Genomic DNA, 24547 nt, shown 5'->3' on the forward strand with positions numbered 1-24547 from the left:
TTCTATTGGCTGCTGTATTTACCATACAATTTGATTAGATTTGACTTGAATTTGTCACATGTGCCGAGTAGACCTTACCGTGAAATGCTTACTTTACTTACCAACAATGCAGTTTTCAGAAAAATAAGAGTTCAGAAAATATTTACTAAATAAACTAAAGTTTTTAAAAAGTAACACAATGAAAGTAGCGGTACCGAGTCAATGTCCTGGGGTACAGGTTAGCTGAAGTAATTGAGGTAATATGTACATGGAGGTAGGGGTAAAGTGACTATGCATAGATAATAAACCGTGAGTAGCAGCGACGTAAAAAAAAGGGGGGGGGGAGTCAATGCAATTATTCTGGGTAGACATTTCATAAGAAGTTTAGCAGTCTTATGGCTGAGGGGTAGAACCTGTTTAGGAGCCTTTTGGATATCGACTTGGTGCTACGTCACTGCTTGCCACGTGGTAGCGGTGAGAACAGTCTATGATTAGGCTGGATGGAGTCTTTAGAGTCTTCCTGACACCGCCTGTTATAGAGGTCCTGGATGGCAGGAAGCTTGGTCCCAGTGAGGTACTGGGCCGAACTTACTACCCTCTGTAGCACCTTGCAAACAAGAGCTTGCATCCCTGTTAGTCTATTGGTATAAGAAATGCAAAAAACAATCATGTCCAGCAAGCTATTCTAGTCTAGCTTTTCTTGCATGGGACTCCAAGAGCTAAGGAGCTATTTTTTAAGGAGAGATGCCAGCAGAGCACAGGTGTGTGCTTATTGCACAAGAGACAGAGGCTATAAATTAGAAGATTATGCATAACCCATCATTCATTAGCTAAATATAAGGCTAATGCTGCATTGAATGTATTATCTGAAAGAGGTAGCGTGGGACAACTATATATATGGCTATATATGTATATACATATATATATATATATCCATCTTGAACAGGATGTCATTTGAAACGAGTTGATAAGACTGCGAGAGAGTGCTCACGCGTGCACTGATTTAGGCTGTTTAAAAACTTTTCAGCCATAATAAAAATAAAAATAAATATATCTTTACAATAACAAAATAAGGTAGCAGAGAAAACAGTCTATGACTTGAGTGGTTGAAGTCATTGACAATGTTTAAGGCCTTCCTCTGACACCGCCTGATATAGAGGTTTCTGGATGGCAGGAAGCTTGGCCACAGTGATGTACTGAGCCGTACTCACTACACGCTGTGTGTGTGTGTGTGTCTGTGTGTGTGTGTGTAAATGTGAAATTGATTGGGGCAGATGTTACAGATGGCCCATGCTACAGATGGCCAGTCAGAGTCAGTCCAGTCCTGTCCTGTGTTATCTTGGTTGGCTGATCATTAGACATGCCAGCCTCTCTCTGTCCTCCTCAGGCTCCTGCTCCCCAACTGCTACTGCCGCCATTGTTCCTTCATACACTGCAACTGGGGATGTTTGTGTGTGTGTGTGTGTGTGTGTGTGTGTGTGTGTGTGTGTGTGTGTGTGTGTGTGTGTGTGTGTGTGTGTGTGTGTGTGTGTGTGTGTGTGTGTGTGTGTGTGTGTGTGTGTGTGTTCGTTTGCACTTGGGCCTATGTGTTTGAGAAATCTCTATCAGGTGTGTGTGGGTCAGTATGAATATGTGTGTTTGGGGAGAGAAGGAGACAAAATGGGAAATGGGGAGAGAAGGAGACAAGAAAGTGTGTTGTATGACCGTATGTGTATGACCCAGTGTTCATATGATCCTTATGTCAGATGCGGGTAAGGAGGAGGCATAAAGGAAAGGGGGGGGTGGGGTATTTTAAGCATGCTGGCAGGCGCCCTGGCCCTGTCCCTGGCCCTCCGCTCTGACCCTGCCCACCTCCTGGCCTTCTGGCCCCGACAGTTATTAACTGACGAAACGACCGCACCTCCTGTTGCTCTTTGGCCTCTAAAGACACACTGTGTGTGTGTGTGTGTGTGTGTGTGTGTGTGTGTGTGTGTGTGTGTGTGTGTGTGTGTGTGTGTGTGTGTGTGTGTGTGTGTGTGTGTGTGTGTGTGTGTGTGTGTGTGTGTGTGTGTGTGTGTGTGTGTGTGTGTGTGTGTGTGTGTGTGTGTGTGTGTGTGTGTGTGTGTGTGTGTGTGTGTGGATATCCAAATGTTAGTATTCGATTACTTGAGTGAGTGTACATTTGTTTTGAATAATAACACTCAACAGAAAGGTTTTTTGTAACAGATTATGTTCTATCGCGTCATTCTGATTGGTAGATAGTCAATAGCAAAATATTTGTATCATTTATGGTAGTTTTGAACTTTGACTATCTGGATATCTGAAAAAATGTCACGATATTATTTGAATAGTAATATAATTTCAAATACACATCGCTTGTGTATGTGTGTGTGGTGGGGGCTGCTTCTTAAGACAGAGGGCCAAGGGTCAGACAATAAGGCGCCGCGTAACAGCTTGTGTTTGACTGGCACGCAGTCTCAAGACAAACACACATGCTGGCAGACATGGCCTGCTGTCACTGAGTGTGTGTGTAAAACATGTTTGCAGTGCCGTAATTAAAGGACCCTCTCCCGCTCTCTGCCTCTCTCTCTCTATCTCCCTCTTTCTCGCTCTCTTTCTCTGTCTCCCTCTCTCTCTCTCTCTCTCTGTCTCTCTCTCCCTCCATCACTCTCTCTCTCTCTGTGTCTCTCTATCTCTGTCTCTCTCTTTCTCCACCTTTCTCTCTTCCCCCTCTCTCACTCTGTCCCTGTCTCTGTCTCTTTCTTACCCCCCTCTCTCCCTGTCTCTCCCCCCTCTCTCTCTCTCCCTCCCCCTCTCTCTCTCTCTCTCTCCCTCCCCCTCTCAATTCAATTCAATTCAAGGGGCTTTATTGGCATGGGAAACATGTGTTAACATTGCCAAAGCAAGTGAGATAGATAATATACAAAGTGAAATAAACAATAAAAATTAACCGTAAACATTACACATACATAACTTTCAAAACAGTAAAGACATTACAAATGTCATATTATACATATATATATATATATATATATATATATATATATATATATACAGTGTTGTAACAATGTACAAATGGTTAAAGAACACAAGGGAAAATAAATAAGCATAAATATGGGTTGTATTTACAATGGTGTTTGTTCTTCACTGGTTGCCCTTTTCTTGTGGCAACAGGTCACACATCTTGCTGCTGTGGAATTTCACCCAGTAGATATGGGAGTTTATCAAAATTGGATATGTTTTCGAATTCTTTGTGGATCTGTGTAATCTGAGGGAAATATATGTATCTCTAATATGGTCATACGTTGGACAGGAGGTTAGCAAGTGCAGCTCAGTTTCCACCTCGTTTTGTGGGCAGTGTGCACATAGCCTGTCTTCTCTTTAGAGCCAGGTCCTCTCTCTCTCTCTCTCTCTCTCTCTCTCTCTCTCTCTCTCTCTCTCTCTCTCTCTGTCTCTCCCCCTCTCTCCTCTCTAACTGCCTTATGATGACCTAGTCATTGTGGTGTCATGTGTTACTGGAGTATTATTGTGTTTCACGGCTCCATTCACATAGTGTTTTTCAGTCTGTAGTAACGGGCAAGGTGATTGTTCTGCGGTTTGTCTACATTACATTATTTACCTTGACATTTATTGAACTGAAAATGGCTCTTGACAATTCATTAGCCCTACACCCCATTCATTAAGACAGCAAGAGAGCCCATTATCATAAGTTCAACAAAGAGTCTAGTGAGTCCTTTCCTCTCCACGTTCATCTGTTGTCCTGTGTCTGTCAGGTCTGTGTTTGTGGACCTTCCGCTGCTGCTGACAGATCAACAGGAAGCCATTTGTAAGAGGGGCCTGTTGAGCATCACTGTAGTCACGACAACGCTTACCCAATTACTGGCCAGGCTTGTTCCGTCCCTTCATCTCTATCTTTCTCTTTCTTCCCCCCCCTCTCTCTCCTTCTCTCTCCTACTCTCTCTCTCTATCTCTCTCTCTCTCTCTCTCCTACTCTCTCTCCTACTCTCTCTCTTTTTCTCTCTCTCTCTGTCTGGACTACATGATCCTTTCTCTCTTTGTCTCTCTTTGTCTGCTTACTCTTTCTATTAACCCTAGTAGTTCTGTGGTTTTCATGCAACAGCAGTGGGGAGGGTTGACTGTGCGTACTGTGATAACACACCTCAGGAAGGTGCGTGTGTGTGTGTGTGTGTGTGTGTGTGTGTGTGTGTGTGTGTGTGTGTGTGTGTGTGTGTGTGTGTGTGTGTGTGTGTGTGTGTGTGTGTGTGTGTGTGTGTGTGTGTGTGTGTGTGTGTGTGTGTGTGTGTGTGTGTGTGTGTGTGTGTGTACGCCAGCTGAGCACACTGTGTCCTTTGGTGAGCGGTCATGTCTCGGTCACAAACAGCATCAGACAACCCGGTCAGTCAGGTCAGTATGTCCTGGTCCAGGAAGTGGCGGTGGTCGTTACCCAGAGACATGTGACTGTAACATTGATCTAAAGAAGCCAGGCCAGGATGCTCCTTTTCCAGCACAGGTCTGTTATACAGTATCTCCTAATAGAACAAGGAAGTGGATTGGACACGCACAGGGTTTATGGTCTCATTCAGTTGACATGGAAATAAAAAAGAATTGTGCCTGCTTACTTCCGTGCACTGGTGTGTGTTTGCACGCCTGTGCTTGTGTGTGTGTGTGTGTGTGTGTGTCTATGCTTGTGTTTGTGTGTGCCTGCCTGCCTCTGTGTGTGTATGATTCACGTGTCCCTTGGCTGTTCTCCTGCCCAGTGTGGTGCTTCACTGAAAGCCCTGGAGCTGAATGGAGAGAGGGCAGCCCTCCAGACCCTCCAGCAGAGCGCCCAGCTGCCCAGCTGCCCAGCAGCCCCACCTAAGGCTCTCCACTCTGGGCTCAGCCCGTTGACCTGTCACCTGCTGCCCTGGAGGTCAGTGTCCTGGGGTGACAGTGCTGCACGCTAGTTAGTGATGCTGTTTCATCTCTGGCTGTGTGCTTGCTATTTGGAATGGCCTACACGCAATAACGATCTAAAGTCAGACTTACCGGAGCTGTGGCCATGTTAGGATAATACACTTCAACGAATGACCATTCATTTAACAAGTCCTTTAAAATGATATACAACCACATACTGCAGCCACACACCTACCAGTTAGCCTAGATGTTACACGGCAAACCATCACACAGGGTAAATCTATTTGAATTCAATCCCTTTTTTGACAGCATCCCATTTGTTTTGAAACAAAACATTCCCTACATGTTTGCCCATGGAAGCAGTGGTCAGAAAGTTACTTTTTTTAGACCTGAATGCCAAAACATTAAGAGACAGAGGTGCTCAAATCGACCCATTTCAGTCATAGAAATGCAATTCATAGAATGGACCTATCCCTTCAGACCAGTTTATCTGGTACACCATTCAAATGTGAATTGAGTTGAACTTGTAACTTTCTAATTGCTACCACAATGATGGCCCCAATTACGTCATTTACTTACGTCTGGACCTCCAGCCGTTTTTGTGGTATCATTTGAAAGTTTCAATTTGATTCCCATTTTAGTCCATTTATCAGCCTAAACACGACACCCGCCCTGTATTCAAGGGCATGTCGTGTCTCAACCGATGGCGGGCACAAGAAAACACAAAAACCTCAGATGAAGTCAAATTGACTTTAACCTCTTAATGATAAAAATATATATATATATATTCTTCAGCCAATCATGAAATAGTTTGACAACCCTGTTTCTTAAGCTTTTAAATGATATCATTTCCCACCGTCTACCTTTTCCAGCGATGAAGACAAGGATGTCTCGTGGTAAGTCGGGGTTTGCAAAACGGGTCAACTTTGAGCACTTTAATCTCTTGAATGTTTTGTCATTCATGTCCAAAAAGTCACTTTCTGAGTAATTCTACAATGGACAAATATGTACGGAAGGTTTTGTTCAAATCAAAAAGGCTGCTGTCAAAAAGTCATTGAATTCAAATTGATTTACCCAACCCTGAATTCAGCAGCCTGATCACTAGAAATAGACTTCGATTTCGGACGTTTGAAAAGGCCCCGAAAATGTTAATATATGCCTTCCTCGGCGCGCACAAACATAAAAAAAAAAAAAAATGCCCAGCACTGAGCGCAAACTCATGATGCTCCGAGCATGCAGCTTAGACCTCACAATGCTCTATCAAGCCATGAGAATACCTGCTAACAGTTGATGGAAACAGTGCCTTGTTCTTAATTCGTTTGTTTTAAGACCACCTCAAACCATAGCCCTAACCTTAACCACTCGGAATTCATGCCTAAACTGTCAACCTTTCATTTGTTTCTGTTTAAACCCTGTAACCACGAGGAATGGATGAGTCAAAATTAGATCGTTCATCCATAATGCGGGAAACTCCGAGATCTTGTTGGAATTCAGTGTGTCACTGAGTCTAGACAAAAAGCCTCATGTTTTATGCTTATTTAAACCGTCAATGTTGTGTAAATGTTTTTTGACAGTCAATCATAGTCACAGTAGCCTTGAGCAGCTAGCTACACATGTGCTGTAGAAACATCATTTGGATTTTGGTGAGTTTGTGGTTCAATGTTTCAAGCATCACCATTAGTAAACGATGTGCACTTGAATGCGTAGACACCCGTTATGTCATGCTTATAAGGGCTTGTAAAGTGCTATAAAGCTTGTGTGTATGCCAATTCTGAGCGTGACTAAAACTCTTGTGGTTCACGTGGTCACACAGCATTCTTGTAATTATGCTTCAGTCCTCTTGTGCCGTTATCAGGCCACACAAACACACACACAAACACATCTCCTAACCCCGTTGTTAGTTGCTAATGAAGCCCCTCTCTGTCCAGTTGAGAGATACTGGGAGATAAACAACGGCTTCTGGGACATACTGTTTATCACTCAGTGTTCCGCTCCAGGGGTCCAGCCGGGTTAAACACCATATAATGCTGTTAGCTAGTGCTCCAAATTTTTGTTTTTCTCCCTCTCATCTCTGTTCTCTTTATAGCTTGTTTTCCATGATCATGTCTCGATTCTATCTCTTTCTCTCTGCGCGAAAACAACAAGGGGCTCTCTATTCCTCTAAAACCCTGATTTCGGACTCGTCTCTCTCTCTCTCCCCTCTATCCTCCTCCGGCTCTCACCCTCCCTCATTTTAGGCTACCCCCTCCCTCTGTTCTTTTATTCCCTCTCTCTGTCGCTTTAAATATTTAAACAGCTCAATTAGCGTGGTACCTGATGCCAATGAGACAAGGGGCCTTTTATGTTCAACCATCTGTCTGTGTGTGTGTGTGAGTGTGTGAGTGTGTGTGTGTGTGTGTGTGTGTGTGTGTGTGTGTGTGTGTGTGTGTGTGTGTGTGTGTGTGTGTGTGTGTGTGTGTGTGTGTGTGTGTGTGTGTGTGTGTGTGTGTGTGTGTGTGTGTGTGTGTGTGTGTGAGCTTGGACACTCGGACACTGGTGTTCAGTCTCTTTGCCCCCGATGTGTTCCCTCTTCTCTATATGCAAACCCTTTACACAGAGCCCCATTGACCACCCCAATAACTTCTGGAGCCCACACTACAGACGTCAGTAGAGATGGAATGTGATACATTCTCCCTCCACCATTAGGGAAAACCCACTGTGGCTTTTAGAGAGACCCACAGAGAAAATACAACCAGCTGTGTGTGTGTGTGTGTGTGTGTGTGTGTGTGTGTGTGTGTGTGTGTGTGTGTGTGTGTGTGTGTGTGTGTGTGTGTGTGTGTGTGTGTGTGTGTGTGTGGGCTACAGCACATTTTTCTTTGTTTCTTTCAAGGACTCCAATATACTACTGTACATTTTTTTCAACCATTTTAACCATGAATAACAATACACACTCCTGTCAATAGTACATTGATCTCACCAAGGGAATGAAATGGTCAAATGTGACACCTGAAGCTAATGGATGTCTAGAGCTACAGTAATATAATGATAATGGATTAGATATACAGTCCATTTGGGAAGTATTCAGACCACGACTTTTTCCCACATTTTGTTACACTTAAAATGTATCAAATAGTTTGTTTTCCTTATCTACACACAATACCCCATCATGACGAAGCAAAAACAGGATTTTAGACATTTTTGCAAATGTATTACAAATACAAAAAAGGGGAATATCACATTTACCTACGTATTCAGACCCTTCACTCAGCAATTTGTTGAAGCACCTTTGGCAGCGATTACAGCCTTTAGTCTTCTAGGGTATGATGCTCCTTTAATTAAGTGCGTTTTGGCAAACTCCAAGCAGGCTGTCATGTGGCTTTTACTGAGGAGAAAAAAAACTGTTTTCACTTTGTCATTATTGGGTATTGTGTGTAGATTGACGAGGAAAATAACTGCTTTGAATACTTTCTGAATACACTATAAATAGCTTTCCCAGGTGCTCAAAACTCTTTTACATGACTCCCACTGACTGTGCTAATGAGTAGTGAGAACTAGCAGACAGAGATTGCTTTGGCCCTCTACTAGGCAGGACTGGAGCTGAAGTTGTACCAGTTCTGCTCATCCACTGTTGGTTGTTGACCTAGTGAGCGATAGAGCACCGGGGCACCGGGACTCGCAGAGTTCACCTTTAATAACCTTTCTGTTTCTATTAGCCAGATAAATAATACGTCTGTTCAATATATCGCTCCTTTTATTTGACCCCTTGAACCATAGAAGACTTGAGTCATCAGACAAGGTCAGAGTGGGAAAGCAGGAAGCATTCTTCTGTTCCAGATCATCATTCTAATCATGCTCTGATGCTCTGATCTGCTCATCTGAACATTTGATTTATTTACTCATTTAATGGGAGGAAAATAATGAGTCACTTATGTCCACTTTCAGAGGCCTGCGATCGTTGTGTGTATGTCTGTGTGTGTCTACTGACTTGTCTTTGTTGATGACAGGGAAATGCAGTATAAATCGCCCAGGGTGAATGGACCCATACAGGGTTCAATAACCGGAAGATATCATGGGATGGGGTAACGTGTGTGTGTGTATGTGCATGTTTGTGATAAAGGGGTCGACCACACAGTTAATTATCACTTGGCCCCTGGCAAAGAGTGATCCCAGTTATTTTAGATCTGTCGTTCTTTACACTGTCTATGCTGTATAAAACTCTGACGTGGGACTCTCTCTCTCTCTCTCTCTCTCTCTCTCTCTCTCTCTCTCTCCCTCTCCCCCAATATATCTTCTTTCTTGGGTAAATCCTCCATCTATCTCACCCTCATAGCTAGAGGGACGCTAATATCATAGACTACTCCTGCTGTCTAATTTCACCACTCTAGCTACAGCGTTAATCAGCTACTTACACAGCCTCTTAAACTCTGTTGTTGATAGACACCAACTCTTGGATGAAGATAGACATTACAACAAGTGGTTGTGATCACAACAAACAACCAAAGCATTTCTTCATCAGAACTCTTCGATGTACACTCAAGCAGTCTCCCATAGCTCTATACTATAAGCCACTGTCGCCAGTTTCTGGCGTGTGTTGTGAGTGCTTTTGTCTCTTCTTGTGTGTGTTTCTGGTGCGAAGCAACAGAATCAGTCAGTCAAGAGAAAGTGTGTTTGTGTATCTGTGTCCGTGCATGCGGGTAAGTGTGTCTCTGTTTGTGCATATCTCTAAGTATGTGTGTGTGTGTGTGTGTGTGTGTGTGGGTTGTGGGGGGGGGGGTTGTGGTTGGAGGTGGGCTGTTGTTAGGTTAGCGACTTAGTGTGTTACTGGTGGGGTGGGGGTTATTGATTGGTTGGTAAGGGTGTTCCGGAGCGGTTGATTGGGTGAGGATGGGCTGAGCGAGCGGTAGGCAGATGGGAGGTGAGGAGGTCAAACCCAGACGCCACAAGGGGATTTCTACACCTTCACCCCCCCAATCTCCTTCACCCTCCAATCTGATTAAACAACACACTATTGCTTTCTTTACACCCCCCTCCCCGTCCCCCTCTCATCTTGCTGCTCCTCTGTGACCCCCAGCCTACTCAAGACACTGTTGGGGATATTTAACATGCCCCTATGGCCTCTATGCTTAGATAACCCCCACCCCCTCACTCAACAGAATACCCAAACACACACACCCAAACACACACATTCTTCGCCCTAACTGCCCCTTCTACACACGCACGCACCCAGGACCCCGCACGTTTGCACACACTCTCTCCTGAGAAACACACACGACACGCTCCCTCTATCTCTGGCCGCCTGACCCCACGTCCAGCCGTGTCAGGGTTGACCATAAGAACCATGTAAGCCTCCCCAGCTAAGGGTCTACCTCGGTGTGCTACATCAGCAGCTACGCCTCAGAGCAGTACGCATGGACGAGCCTGGGTGTGTGTGTGTTTGTTTGTGATGTGTGTGTGTGTGTGTTCATGCACGATTGACTGTGTCTTATACGTGCGAGTGTGCTCTGCATGTGTGTTCACGCATGGATGATGTGTGTGTTTGCGCTTTTATGTCTTTGTCTATATATGCGTGTGTGTGCTTGAGCGCGCTTGTGTGTAGATGTATTTTTGTGTCTTTGACTGGTTTTGGCTGTGTGTGTGTGAGATAGTGCATGCACATGGGTGTGTGTGTGTGAGTATGTGTGTGAACGATTGTGCACGCGTGTGTTTCTGAGCAAGCGTGGGGGAGGGGCTCATGAATAATTCATGAGGTGGGCAGGGAGAAGGCAAGGGGGCGGCAGCAGATGGAGGATCTGTATTTGTGAGTGTGTTTGTGTGGATGTGTGGATGTGGAACGAGCTAGAGCGAGGACAGAAACAGACACAGAGGGAGAGAGAGAGAGAGAGAGAGAGAGAGAGAGAGAGAGAGAGAGAGAGAGAGAGAGAGGAGGCATCAGTCTTTCTGTAGCATTATCAAATCAACTTGCCCTGTGTTCTGTTTCTTCCTGTGTGACTGGATCTGTCAGTCGGTTTTATTTCCTGGATCTGGATGTACCAGGGGGGACGTTTCGTGACATAACACTGAGCCCAGAGGGACCAGACTAGGACTTCCTGTGATGGGGAAGCAGTGTTCTCTAGGGGAGCACAATTTCACCTGGTCAGATACCCTCCACTGATCGGTAATCTGTCTCTCTTCAGAGGTGTGTGTGTGTGCTGTCTGTGCTGTCTGTGCTGTCTGTGCTGTCTGTACTGTCTGTGCTGTCTGTGCATCTGTGCTGTCTGTGCTGTCTGTGCTGTCTGTGCCCGGCGGAAAGATGCTTTTGTTAGAGTGCGCCACTATGTGTGTTTCAAAGGCTGTGTCATAGAGATGGTAAGTGTGTGTGTTCTCATTTGCAGAGCTCTTATTTTGCCGCTGTTTATGTGTGTGTTAGCATATGGACGTTTCATTCATATTTCGATATCGTGGTTATGCGTGTTCACTCAACCGTGCTTTGGCGATTTTTTTTTACAGTTTTTATTTATTTTACAATTTGGGATATTATCATTCAATAATGTTTTCGTTCATGGTCCATGAAAAATCCTTACAATCCTCTTTTGAGGAACGCTGAAAAAGTATTTTGTTGTTGTCATACATGGTTCCATTTTGTCCTGTGGTGTTTTGTCTTCAACAAAAGCAAGTTGTTTCTTTTTTACGAACCAGATTGGAGCCTAAACCAATCGTCAAATCACTGATGCAGCCCAGGTGCCTGTCTAATTACTGCCTTCTCAGATTTGTCTGGTGCTCTGTTGTCAGAAGGATGTTCTGCTGTGTTCTAAGCTTTGTGAGGTAGAAAGGACACTCATCGTGATCCGTGCGCTGGTTAAAATGAAGAATAACAGTGTGTGCGCTGTCAATACTGCCACACGCACTGATCGGTCCGTCTGACACAGTTTGATTGCTGTTATTGATCATGTCTTTGGGACCACAGGCTATATGCTACCTCTGTCAACCATATCAGTCTAGTGTAAATGTCGCTGCTGCCCATTACCCGTTGCCATTGCCCATACTCTGTCTCTCTAACAGTGGTCATTCATACTTTGTCTGTCTGTACTGAGTGATTGTGTGTTGCCTGTCTAGTGTGTCTGTGTCACAGGAGGTCGGTGGCTCCTCAATTGGGGAGGAAGCGCTCATAGTATTGGCTGGAACAGTGTACATGGAATGGTACCGAACTGATCAAATACATGGTTCCATGTTTGATACCATTCCATTCACTTCGCTCCAGCCATTATTATGAGCCGTCCTCCGCTCGCCAGCCCCCTGTGATCAGTGTGTACTATCTATGGCTACTCCATCTGTCTCTGTCAGAAACCTGGTGATGCCATTGTCATACCACTCCCCCGCAAGTGTGTGCACATGAGTGTGTGGTTCTGTGTGTGTGTTTGTGTTACAGTAATCTGCCTATGGCTTCTTGTCTCTCCCAGTGTATTTGGCAATGTGGTGATGCTGCTGTCTTGGTGTTTGTGTGTGTGTTCTGTGATGTCAGCGGTGTTCCAGCTTCGAGCCGTTGTCAGACAGATGAGAGTTCTTTGTGTCAGAACTCTCCTTAGCTGACTGTTATTCAGACACACACACACGCACACGCACACGCACACACAATCGCACACACACCAAACACACTGGGAAAGACAATGATCATTGGAAGAGACAAGAATCCATCGGCAGGTTAACACACACCAGAAAACAGACACACGAAAACAGACATGGACATGGACAGAGACATGGAAGACATGAAAACAGACACACGAAAACAGACATGGACATGGACAGAGACACGGAAGACATGAAAACAGACACACGAAAACAGACATGGACATGGACAGAGACACGGAAGACATGAAAACAGACACACGAAAACAGACATGGACATGGACAGAGACATGGAAGACATGAAAACAGACGCACGAAAACAGACATGGACATGGACAGAGACATGGAAGACATGAAAACAGACACACGAAAACAGACATGGACATGGACAGAGACATGGAAGACATGAAAACAGACGCACGAAAACAGACACACACACGAAAACACACGCACAGACACACACATGAAAAACACACACACACACACACACACACACACACACACACACACATATACGAAAACAGACACACGCACGAAAACAGACACACACACGAAAACAGACACACACACGAAAACAGACACACAGACACACACACGAAAACACACACACACACGAAAACACACACACACACACACACACACACACACACACACACACACACACACACACACACACACACACACACACACACACACACACACACACACACACACACACACACACACACACACACACATATATACGAAAACAGACACACGCACAAAAACACACACACACACACGAAAACAGACACACACACAAAAACACACACACACACACCACACACACACACACATGAAAACACATACACACACACACACACACACATTTACGAAAAAACAGACACACGCACAAAAAACACACACACACACACACACATACACACACACGAAAACAGACACTCACACGAAAACAGACACACGCACGCAAACAGACACACGCACAAAAACAGACACCCGCACGAAAACAGACACACACGAAAACAGACACACACAAGAAAATCAACACACACACACTTGTGCATAATCAAGCAGACATACAGTGGGGCAAAAAAGTATTTAGGCAGCCACCAATTGTGCAAGTTCTCCCACTTAAAAAGATGAGAGAGGCCTGTAATTTTCATCATAGGTACACCTCAACTATGACAGACAAAATTAGAAGAAAAAAAATCCAGAAATTCACATTGTAGGATTTTTATGAATTTATTTGCAAATTATGGTGGAAAATACGTATTTGGTCACCTACAAACAAACAAGATTTCTGGCTCTCACAGACCTGTAACTTATTATTTAAGAGGCTCCTCTGTCCACTCATTACCTGTATTAATGGCACCTGTTTGAACTTGTTATCAGTATAAAAGACACCTGTCCACAACCTCAAACAGTCACACTCCAAACTCCACTATGGCCAAGACTAAAGAGCTGTCAATGGACACCAGAAACAAAATTGTAGACCTGCACCAGGCTGGGAAGACTGAATCTGCAATAGGTAAGCAGCTTGGTTTAAAGAAATCAACTGTGGGAGCAAATATTAGGTAATGGAAGACATACAAGACCACTGATAATCTCCCTCGATCTGGGGTTCCACGCAAGATCTGACCCTTTGGGGTCAAAATGATCACAAGAACGGTGAGCAAAAATCCCAGAACCACACGGGGGGACCTAGTGAATGACCTGCAGAGAGCTGGGACCAAAGTAACAAAGCCTACCATCAGTAACACACTACACCGCCAGGGACTCAAATCCTGCAGTGCCAGACGTGTCCCCCTGCTTAACCTCTTGCTCCTACCTGACACGCAGGCGTCCCATCTAGACATCTGGAAATGCAAATGCGCTACGCTAAATGCTAATAGTACTAGTTAAAACTCAAACGTTCATTAAAATACACATGCAGGGTATTGAATTAAAGCTACACTCGTTGTGAATCCAGGCAACAAGTCAGATTTTTAAAATGCTTTTCGGCGAAAGCATGAGAAGCTATTATCTGATAGCATGTAACACCCCAAAAGACCCGCAGGGGACGTAAACAAAATAATTAGCATAGTCGTCGCTACACAAACCGCACAAATAAAATATAAAACATTCATTACCTTTGACCATCTTCTTTGTTGGCACTCCTAGATGTCCCATAATCACTATTGGGTCTTTTTTTTCTCGATTAAATCGGTCCATATATAGCCTAGATATCGATCTATGAAGACTGTGTGATAAACTAAAAAAAATAGCGTCTTATAACGTAACGTCATTTTTTTTAATTAAAAAAGTCGACGATAAACTTTCACAAAACACTTCGAAATACTTTTGTAATGCAACTTTAGGTATTAGTACACGTTAATAAGCGACCAAATTGATCACGAGGCAATGTATATTCTTTAGCTGTCCGTCTGGAAATAATGTCCGGGTAAATCTCAACCAAAATATCCGGTCAGAGACCTGAACAAATGGCTTGTCTCTTCTTCGTTTGACCAAGAAACAAAGCCATCGGCAAATGACAAGACTGTTGACATCGTGTGGAAGCTGTAGGTATTGCAACCTCAGGCCCATTTATTGTGGTTCGCCTTTATCAATGGGTTGAAGTGGCGGATGGATATATATTTCCATTTTCAGTGATCAGATTTTCCTGCGCTTTTCGATGAAACGCACGTTCTGTTATAGTCACAGCCGTGATTTAACCAGTTTTATAAACGTCTGAGTGTTTTCTATCCACACATACTAATCATATGCATATACTATATTCCTGGCATGAGCAGCAGGGCGCTGAAATGTTGCACGATTTTTAACAGAATGTTCGAAAAAGTAGGGGGTAGGAGTAACAGGTTAAGCCAGTACATGTCCAGGCCCGTCTGAAGTTTGCTAGAGAGCATTTGGATGATCCAGAAGAAGATTGGGAGAATGTCATATGGTCAGATGAAACCAAAATATAACTTTTTGGTAAAAACTCAACACGTCGTGTTTGGAGGACAAAGAATGCTGAGTTGCATCCAAAGAACACTATACCTACTGTGAAGCATGGGGGTGGAAACATCATGCTTTGGGGCTGTTTTTCTGCAAAGGGACCAGGACGACTGATCCTTGTAAAAGATAGAATGAATGGGGCCATATATCATGAGATTTTGAGTGAAAACCTCCTTCCACCAGCAAGGGCATTGAAGATGAAACGTGGCTGGGTCTTTCAGCATGACAATGATCCCAAACACACTGCCCGGGCGCAACGAAGGAGTGGCTCTGTAAGAAGCATTTCAAGGTCCTGGAGTGGCCTAGCCAGTCTCCAGATCTCAACCCCATAGAAAATCTTTGGAGGGAGTTGAAAGTCCGTGTTGCCCAGCAACAGCCCCATAACATCACTGCTGTAGAGGAGAATGGACCAAAATACCAGCAACAGTGTGTGAAAACCTTGCGAAGACATTTGACCTCTGTCATTGCCAACAAAGGGTATATAACAAAGTATTGAGATAAACTTTTGTTATTGACCAAATACGTATTTTCCACCATAATTTGCAATTAAATTCATTAAAAATCCTACAATGTGATTTTCTGGATTTTCTTTCTCAATTTTGTCTGTCATAGTTGAAGTGTACCTATGATGAAAATTACAGGCCTCTCTCCTCTTTTTAAGTGGGAGAACTTGCACAATTGGTGGCTGACTAAATACTTTTTTGCCCCACTGTACCTACACACACATGCGCTCACATTTGTATGCATATACTAATGGTCATACTTGTCTGTCCATCAAACTCAATAATGACGTTACTCCAAGCTAGGGTGGACGTTGCACATGGAGCACTGATACCACCACCACAATCATGAACAAGCGCTGGCAATTGACCATTTCAATCCGGCTTTTGAATCATTCACAATCACAGGGTTCCTTGTCCTATGTTTTCCAATTCATCAAGTAACACGCAGGAACAAGAGCATGGCTGGGCCAGGTTTAGGACTGACATGGTAGAGGGTTGTGTGTGCACTGCACAATGGGGTAGTGTATGTGTGTCTCTCTGCGTGTCCGTGTGTGTGTTTGTGTCCGTGTGTGAGTGTGTGTGCCTGTGTTACAGAGGGGTTCTTAGACACTGTGTGTGTGTGTGGAGGGTTATTGCGTACATTGGGAGTAGTGGGTCAGCCTATGGTACACAGTGTGAAAGTGAGGGAGAGAAAGAGTGGAGAGAGCGGAGGGAGAAAGAGAGGGAGGAGAGAAAGAAGGGGGGGAGAGTGGAGAGAGAGAGACAGATGGGGGAGAGAAAAGGAGAGGAGAGTGAGTGGAGAGAGAGAGGGGGAGAGAGTGCGAGTGAGGAGAGAAAGAGAGCCTCATCCTTTGTTCCTAGGCGGTAGGAGGAAGAGGTTAATGTAGCCAGCCAGCGAGGGAGAGAGAGAGAGAGTGAGAGAGAGAGAGAGAGAGAGAGAGAGAGAGAGGACAGAGGAGGGGAGAGGCCTAATGGATACAGATGGCCTTTCACTGTTAATATTTGGACTGGATCCTTCAAATCAACCTCACCCCCCCTTTCTCTGCTCACCCTTCTCTCCATTCCTCCATCCCCCCATCTCAACTACCCTTGGGGGCAGATGCAAACATATTCTCACTATAGGACTGGCCCTTTTTCTCTTCAGTAGACAGGGGAAAGAGACCGTAGATGTCAGTCCAGTGTGCATAGTGTCTAAGGTATACTGGGATTCAATTTGTCACAGTGATATGGTGTATTGCATGGCCACAGGGTATTGTAGGCATGTTTTGTTCATGTGTTTATATGTCTGTGTGAGAGTTCACATCTCTCTCTCTCTCTCTCTCTCTCTCTCTCTCTCTCTCTCTCTCTCTCTCTCTCTCAATTGCCTCCTCTAACCCTTTATTTTATCACCCACCTCGCCACATATCCCTCTCCTTGTTTTCCCTCCCCTCTCTATCCCTCCCTCTCCATCCCTGCCTCTCTATCCCTCCCTCTCCATCCCTGCCTCTCTATCCCTCCCTCTCCATCCCTCCCTCCCCATCCCTGCCTCTCTATCCCTCCCTCTCCATCCCTGCCTCTCTATCCCTCCCTCTCCATCCCTGTCTCTCTATCCCTCCCTCTCCATCCCTTCCTCTCTATCCCTCCGTCTCCATCCCTGCCTCTCTATCCCGGCCTCTCTATCCCTCCCTCTCCATCCCTTCCTCTCTATCCCTCCCTCTCCATCCCTGCCTCTCTATCCCTCCCTCTCTATCCCTCCCTCTCCATCCCTGCCTCTCTATCCCGGCCTCTCTATCCCTCCCTCTCTATCCCTCCCTCTCCATCCCTGCCTCTCTATCCCGGCCTCTCTATCCCTCCCTCTCTATCCCTCCCTCTCTATCCCTACCTCTCCATCCCTGCCTCTCTATCCCTCCCTCTCCATCCCTGCCATTCTATCCCTCCATCTCCATCCCTGCCTCTCTATCCCTCCCTCTCCATCCCTGCCATTCTATCCCTCCCTCTCCATCCCTGCCATTCTATCCCTCCCTCTCCATCCCTGCCATTCTATCCCTCCCTCTCCATCCCTGCCTCTCTATCCCTGCCTCTCCATCCCTGCCTCTCTATCCCTGCCTCTCCATCCCTGCCTCTCTATCCCTCCCTCTCCATCCCTGCCATTCTATCCCTCCCTCTCCATCCCTGCCATTCTATCCCTCCCTCTCCATCCCTGCCTCTCTATCCCTCCCTCTCCATCCCTGCCTCTCCATCCCTGCCTCTCTATCCCTGCCTCTCCATCCCTGCCTCTCTATCCCTCCCTCTCATCCCTGCCATTCTATCCCTCCCTCTCCATCCCTGCCATTCTATCCCTCCCTCTCCATCCCTGCCTCTCTATCCCTCCCTCTCCATCCCTGCCATTCTATCCCTCCCTCTCCATCCCTGCCTCTCTATCCCTCCCTCTCCATCCCTGCCATTCTATCCCTCCCTCTCCATCCCTTCCTCTCTATCCCTGCCTCTCCATCCCTGCCTCTCTATCCCTCCCTCTCCATCCCTGCCATTCTATCCCTCCCTCTCCATCCCTTCCTCTCTATCCTTACCTCTCCATCCCTGCCATTCTAACCGCAGTTTTTTATATAACAGATTTTTGCAGCTGACGACTCTCCTCTTCTATCATATAAAGTTAAGCTTTTCACCACGTGTGTGTTTGTGTCACAACACCCGCTAAGCGTTTCCGTCCCATCAAACTGGTCACTTGTGTGTGTGTGTGTGTGTGTGTGTGTGTGTGTGTGTGTGTGTGTGTGTGTGTGTGTGTGTGTGTGTGTGTGTGTGTGTGTGTGTGTGTGTGTGTGTGTGTGTGTGTGTGTGTGTGTGTGTGTGTGTGTGTGTGTGTGTGTGTGTGTGTGTGTGTGTGTGTGTGTGTGCACATGTGTGTGTTGTCTAATAAACCCATCAGCAGAATTTAAAAAAACATATGCAACAAAAAGGCCAGTCAGAGGAAAAGCCCACGTTAGAGCTTTAACTGACCGGCAGCTTCTGAGTTGCACTGAATGTTCCTTAGTGAATGTCCCTTACTGAATGTTCCTTAGTGAATGTCCCTTACTAAATATTCCTTAGTGAATGTCCCTTACTAAATATTCCTTAGTGAATGTCCCTTACTAAATATTCCTTAGTGAATGTTCCTTACTAAATATTCCTTAGTGAATGTCCCTTACTAAATATTCCTTAGTGAATGTCCCTTACTAAATATTCCTTAGTGAATGTCCCTTACTAAATATTCCTTAGTGAATGTCCCTTACTAAATATTCCTTAGTGAATGTTCCTTCCTGAATGTTCCATAGTGAATGTTCCTTACTAAATATTCCTTAGTGAATGTTCCTTAGTGAATGTTCCTTAGTGAATGTTCCTTAATAAATGTTCCTTATTAGTGAATGTTCCTTCCTGAATGTTCCATAGTGAATGTTCCTTACTAAATATTCCTTAGTGAATGTTCCTTACTGAATGTTCCTTACTGAATGTTCCTCACTGAATGTTCTTGTTCTAGCATCTTCTAGAGAATATTTTGTGTGTCGGGGAACACAGGAAGGTAACTCTCATTACTCATAACTCTCATTTCCTGGCATCCCCCTGATATAGCCAGGTAACCCGCAGCAACAGAAAAGATGAAAGGAGGAAGGAATTTTTGAGGAGAGGAGAGGAGAATGAATGAGAAGAACAGGAAGTCTGTTCCCATGGGATGCATATGTTGTGCCTGTGAGCCAAGTGCTTAACCTACATTACTCAGTCTGTGTGTGTGTGTTGTCCATGTGTTGTGTATGTTTGTGTTATTTATACTCAAAGCCCCCTAGTATACGGCTTCTACTGTAAGACACACTATCAAACATTTACACTCCGTAGCATAGTCTACTATGCTAAAAGCCCCAGACAGCATGGTGATAACCTACATACGTAGCTTCACTGACTGTCCAGATATGTGTGTGTGTGTGTGTGTGTGTGTGTGTGTGTGTGTGTGTGTGTGTGTGTGTGTGTGTGTGTGTGTGTGTGTGTGTGTGTGTGTGTGTGTGTGTGTGTGTGTGTGTGTGTGTGTGTGTGTGTGTGTGTGTGTGTGTGTGTGTGTGTGAGTGTTAGTCATGGATTGTAATCTCAACTGTAAGGCTCTCTCCCTCTTTCTCTCTGTCACTCTCTCATTCTCCCTCCTCTCTCTCTCTCTGTCTCTCTCTCTATTCCTCTCTCTCTCTCTGTCTCTTATCTCTTTCTGATTGTGGCACATAGAGAGAGATTGTTATATTTTAAGGTTAATAAAACAATGCATACTGTGGGGTTCGTTAAGGTTACACTTCTGCCTGCCTGCCTGCCTGCCTGCCTGCCTGCCTGCCTGCCTGCCTGCCTGTCTGTCTGTCTGTCTGTCTGTCTGTCTGTCTGTCTGTCTGTCTGTCTGTCTGTCTGTCTGTCTGTCTGTCTGTCTGTCTGTCTGTCTGTCTGTCTGTCTGTCTGTCTGTCTGTCTGTCTGTCTGTCTGTCTGTCTGTCTTCTCCACCAAATGTCTGAGGCTGAGACAGGACGCTTTATGAGTTTACTGTTGAGGTAAACACAATACAGATTGGACTCCAAGACTGATGCTACTAGGGTACTCCTATGGTACTAATTATGCTAATGACTGTGACATGGTGACCATAATGAATGCTTTTCTTAGTGGTCACCTGTTATTGTCTTTGTCTGAGAGGAACCACAGCCAACGTTTAGCTTCTCTGTCTGTTAGGATGGGACGGGGGGGAGACTTAAGTCTTAAGATGATATTGAAGTCAAACAGACAGTTAGCGTTAAGAAAGAGCAGCTCATCAGAATTCGCATATATTATTCCCAGCCGTCCCCCTGACTAACTGTAGCAGCCCCCCTCCTCACGGCATCAGGACACACACACACACACACACACACACACACACACACACACACACACACACACACACACACACACACACACACACACACACACACACACACACACACACACACACACACACACACACACACACATAGACACCACTGCTTTCCTGTACACACACACCGTACTGCCAGGATTCGGCTGTGTCTCTGGAGCTGTGGACCTGGCAGGGTCGAATGAGCCTGCGGATAATGAATAACTTTGGGAGTAATGCTGATGTCTGTAGCAGTTGGAGTAAAGGAAGTATAGCCTACCATTCATTGTCTGTGAGAAATTCTCTTTCTGAATACAAAGTACATGTTTTAAAACAAGTAAAAAGGTGCATAGTGCATTTGGATAGTATTTAAACCCATTGACTTTTTCCACATTTTGTTTTGTTACAGCCTTATTCTGAAAATGATTCAATTGCTTTTTTCCCTCATCAATCTACACACAGTACCCGTAATGACAAAAAAAACGGATTTTTAGACATTTTTGCAAATGTATGATACATTTTAAACTGAAATATCACATTTGCACGAGTATTCAGACCCTTTACTCAGTACTTTGTTGTAGCACTTTTGGCAGCGATTACAGCTGTTGAGTCTTCTTGCAATATGAGGCTACAAGCCTGGCACACTTGTATTCAGGAAGTTTCTCCCATTCTTCTCTGCAGGTCCTCTCACGCTCTGTCAATTTGGATGGGGAACGTCACTGCACAGCTATTTTCAGGTCTCTCCAGAGATTTGATTTGGATTTGATTTGATTTGAGATATTCGATCGGGTTCAACTTCGGGCTCTGGCTGGGCCACTCAAGGACATTCAGAGACATGTCCTGAAGTCATTCCTGCGTTGTCTTGGCGGTGTGCTTGGGGTCGTTGCCCTGTTGGAAGGTGAACCTTCACCCCAGTCTGAGGTCCTGAGCACTCTGGAGCAGGCTTTCATCAAAGATCTCGCTGTACATTGGTCCTTTCATCTTTCCCTCGATCCTGACTAGTCTCCCAGTCCTTGCCTCTGAAAAATATCCCCACAGCATGATGCTGCCATCACCATGCTTCAACGTAGGGATGGTACCAGGTTTCCTCCAGACTTAATGCTTGGCTGTCAGGCCAAAGAGTTCTATCTTGGTTTCATCAGACAAGAGACTCTTGTTTCTCATGGTCTGAGAGTCCTTTAAGTGCCTTTTGGCAAACTCCAAGCGGGCTCTCATGTGCCTTTTACTGAGGACTGTCTTCCATCTGGCCACTCTACTATTAAGACCTGGTTGTCCTTCTGGAAGGTTCTCCCATCTCCACAGAGGAAGTCTGGAACTCTGTCAGAATGACCATTGGGCTCTTGGTCACCTCCCTGACCATGGCCCTTCTCCTCCGATTGCTCAGTTTGGCCGGGGCGGACAGCTCTAGGAAGAGTCTTTGCGGTTCCAAACTTCTTCCGTTTAAGAATGACGTAGGCCACTGTGTTCTTGGGGACCTTCAATGCTGCAGACATTCCTTTCCCCAGATCTGTTCATCGACACAATCCTGTCTCGAAGCTCTACAGAAAATTCATTCGACCTCACTGCTTGGTTTTTGCTCTGACATGCACTGTCAACTGTGGGACCTTATATAGACAGCTGTGTACCTTTCCAAATCATGTCCAATCAATTGAACTTACCACAGGTGGACTTCAATCAAGTTGTAGAAACATCTCAAGGATGATCAATGGAAACAGGATGCAACTGAGCTCAATTTTGAGTCTCATAGCAAAGGGTCTGAATACTTATTTAATAAGGTATTTCTATTTTTTATTTTTTTATACATTTGAAAAAAAACTCTGAAAGCCTGTTTTTGCTTTGTCATTATGGTGTATTGTTTGTAAATTGTGTGTAAATTGATGATATATATATATATATCATCAATTTACACAATAATATAAATCATCAATTTACAAACAATTTACACACACTGCCCCATAATGACAGAATTTTTTACACATTTATACATATATAATTTTAAAAAATACATTTTAGAATGAGGCTGCAATGTAACATAATGTGGAAAAAGGGAAGGGTCTGAATACTTTCCGAATACGCTGTATGTACACAGATACTGTAGTATTTTAGCATTTGACATTTGGTTTTTACTCAACCCTGCATTAGATTGTGTGAATTTCCATTAAAAGGCTACAGTCAGAATGTCTGGTAACCAGTTTACATGACATCTTCCCTGTGGTTATGCTGCAGCAGATTGAGTTACTGCATAAGCTATGTTATATATCCACAACAGTTTATCCAAAGGCTAAACGCTTCAGACACATACATTCTAATGTATATTGGTGAAATTTGTCGAAGACAAATTACCGTTCGGGGACAATAAAGTTGATTTGATCTTATCTTATTTAATATTACCCCGTGTGCTTTTCCCTTTCGCTCAATGACACAGTCAGTGGCTTCAGGCTTGGACTCAGGATCTGATTGGATTTGGTGTCAGTCATCTGTTGTCTGGTCTGCAGAAAAGCAGCGTCAACGGAAGTAATCACATTTACCCCAGCCAGTCCTCCCTCCTCAGCTAGAACAAAAGCCTGCTCATAGACCGTGCTTTAGTGGCAGACTCAGAGGATGTGTCCCAAATGGCACCCTATTCCCTATATAGTGCACTACTTTTGACCAGAGCCCTATGGCACTATATTCCCTATAATATATGGAATACATGCCATTTTAGTGCACTACTATTGAGCAGAGCCCAATGGCAACCTATTCCCTATTCAGTGCACTACTTTGAGTAGCCCATAGGGTCAAAAATAGTGTGTTATATAGAGAATAGAGTACAATTTGGGACGCATGCTCAGACTTATTCTCTATTGTGTTCTCTATACAGGGCTCTGCGAGTACATCAACACTCAGAGTCTAACAGAACACTTAGTGAACGGAACTGATTACAATTAATGGAATTGGTGGCTCCATAAAGACATAAGTTCATCCTGGTCTCTTAATGACATCATCTCTACCTCATCCCACTTCATCTTATTCGAGTTTACTGGCTGGCTGTGTGTGTGCTGATGATGGTGTGCTGTGAGTGAAAGACAGTGTGCGGCATAGAGCTGGATAGAAGGCTCTTCTTTACCATAACGCATAGCTTCTGTGACAGCATGGGCAGCATTGTGGCACATGAGCCATCTATCTAGTAGAGGAGAGATGTGCCTAGTGGCCTTAATTATCTCCGGGCGAGGAGTGGTGAGTGTGCCTTGGGGTTTGGTGGGGGGGGATAGGGGGTAGGGGGTAGGGGATAGGGGATAGGGGATAGGGGATAGGGGGTAGGGGGTAGGGGATAGGGGATAGGGGGTAGGGGTAGGGGATAGGGGTAAGGGATAGGGGGTAGGGGGTAGGGGGTAGGGGGTAGGGGTAGGGGGTAGGGGGTAGGAGTTAGGGGGTAGGAGGTAGGGGGTAGGAGGTAGGGGGTAGGGGGTAGGGGGTAGATAGGGGGTAGGGATAGGGGGTAGGGGGTAGGGGGTAGGGGGTAGGGGGTAGGGGGTAGGAGGTTCTGGTGCTTGTTGTTATTCCGCTGATAGATTTCTGAGCCTTAAATTAATGGATTTGTCAGCAGCTTCAAAACCGTTCATCCTATTTTTAACCACACACATATGGACACTCACACAGGCACACACGCACACACACACACACACACACACACACACACACACACACACACACACACACACGCACGCACGCACGCACGCACGCACGCACACACACGCACACACACACACACACA

General features: G+C 45.0%; 1 protein-coding gene across 15 annotated transcripts in view; it reads left to right on the forward strand.

Annotated features, from left to right (window-relative positions):
* Positions 1-24547, forward strand: part of LOC124002448 (neurofascin-like) — a 168203-nt gene that overhangs the window by 42272 nt on the left and 101384 nt on the right. The window contains exon 2 of one of the 15 annotated variants that reach the window (XM_046309827.1): positions 4716-4870. The exons of 12 other annotated variants lie outside the window; for them this stretch is intronic. The gene's annotated coding sequence lies outside the window, so the exon portion shown is untranslated. Of the gene's footprint in view, positions 1-4715; positions 4871-10715; positions 11009-24547 lie in introns of those variants that run through there. 2 more of the 15 variants (XM_046309826.1, XM_046309825.1) reach the window with 2 other exon arrangements.

The sequence above is a fragment of the Oncorhynchus gorbuscha genome, linkage group LG18, assembly GCF_021184085.1.
Source record: "Oncorhynchus gorbuscha isolate QuinsamMale2020 ecotype Even-year linkage group LG18, OgorEven_v1.0, whole genome shotgun sequence".
NCBI lineage: Eukaryota > Metazoa > Chordata > Actinopteri > Salmoniformes > Salmonidae > Oncorhynchus > Oncorhynchus gorbuscha.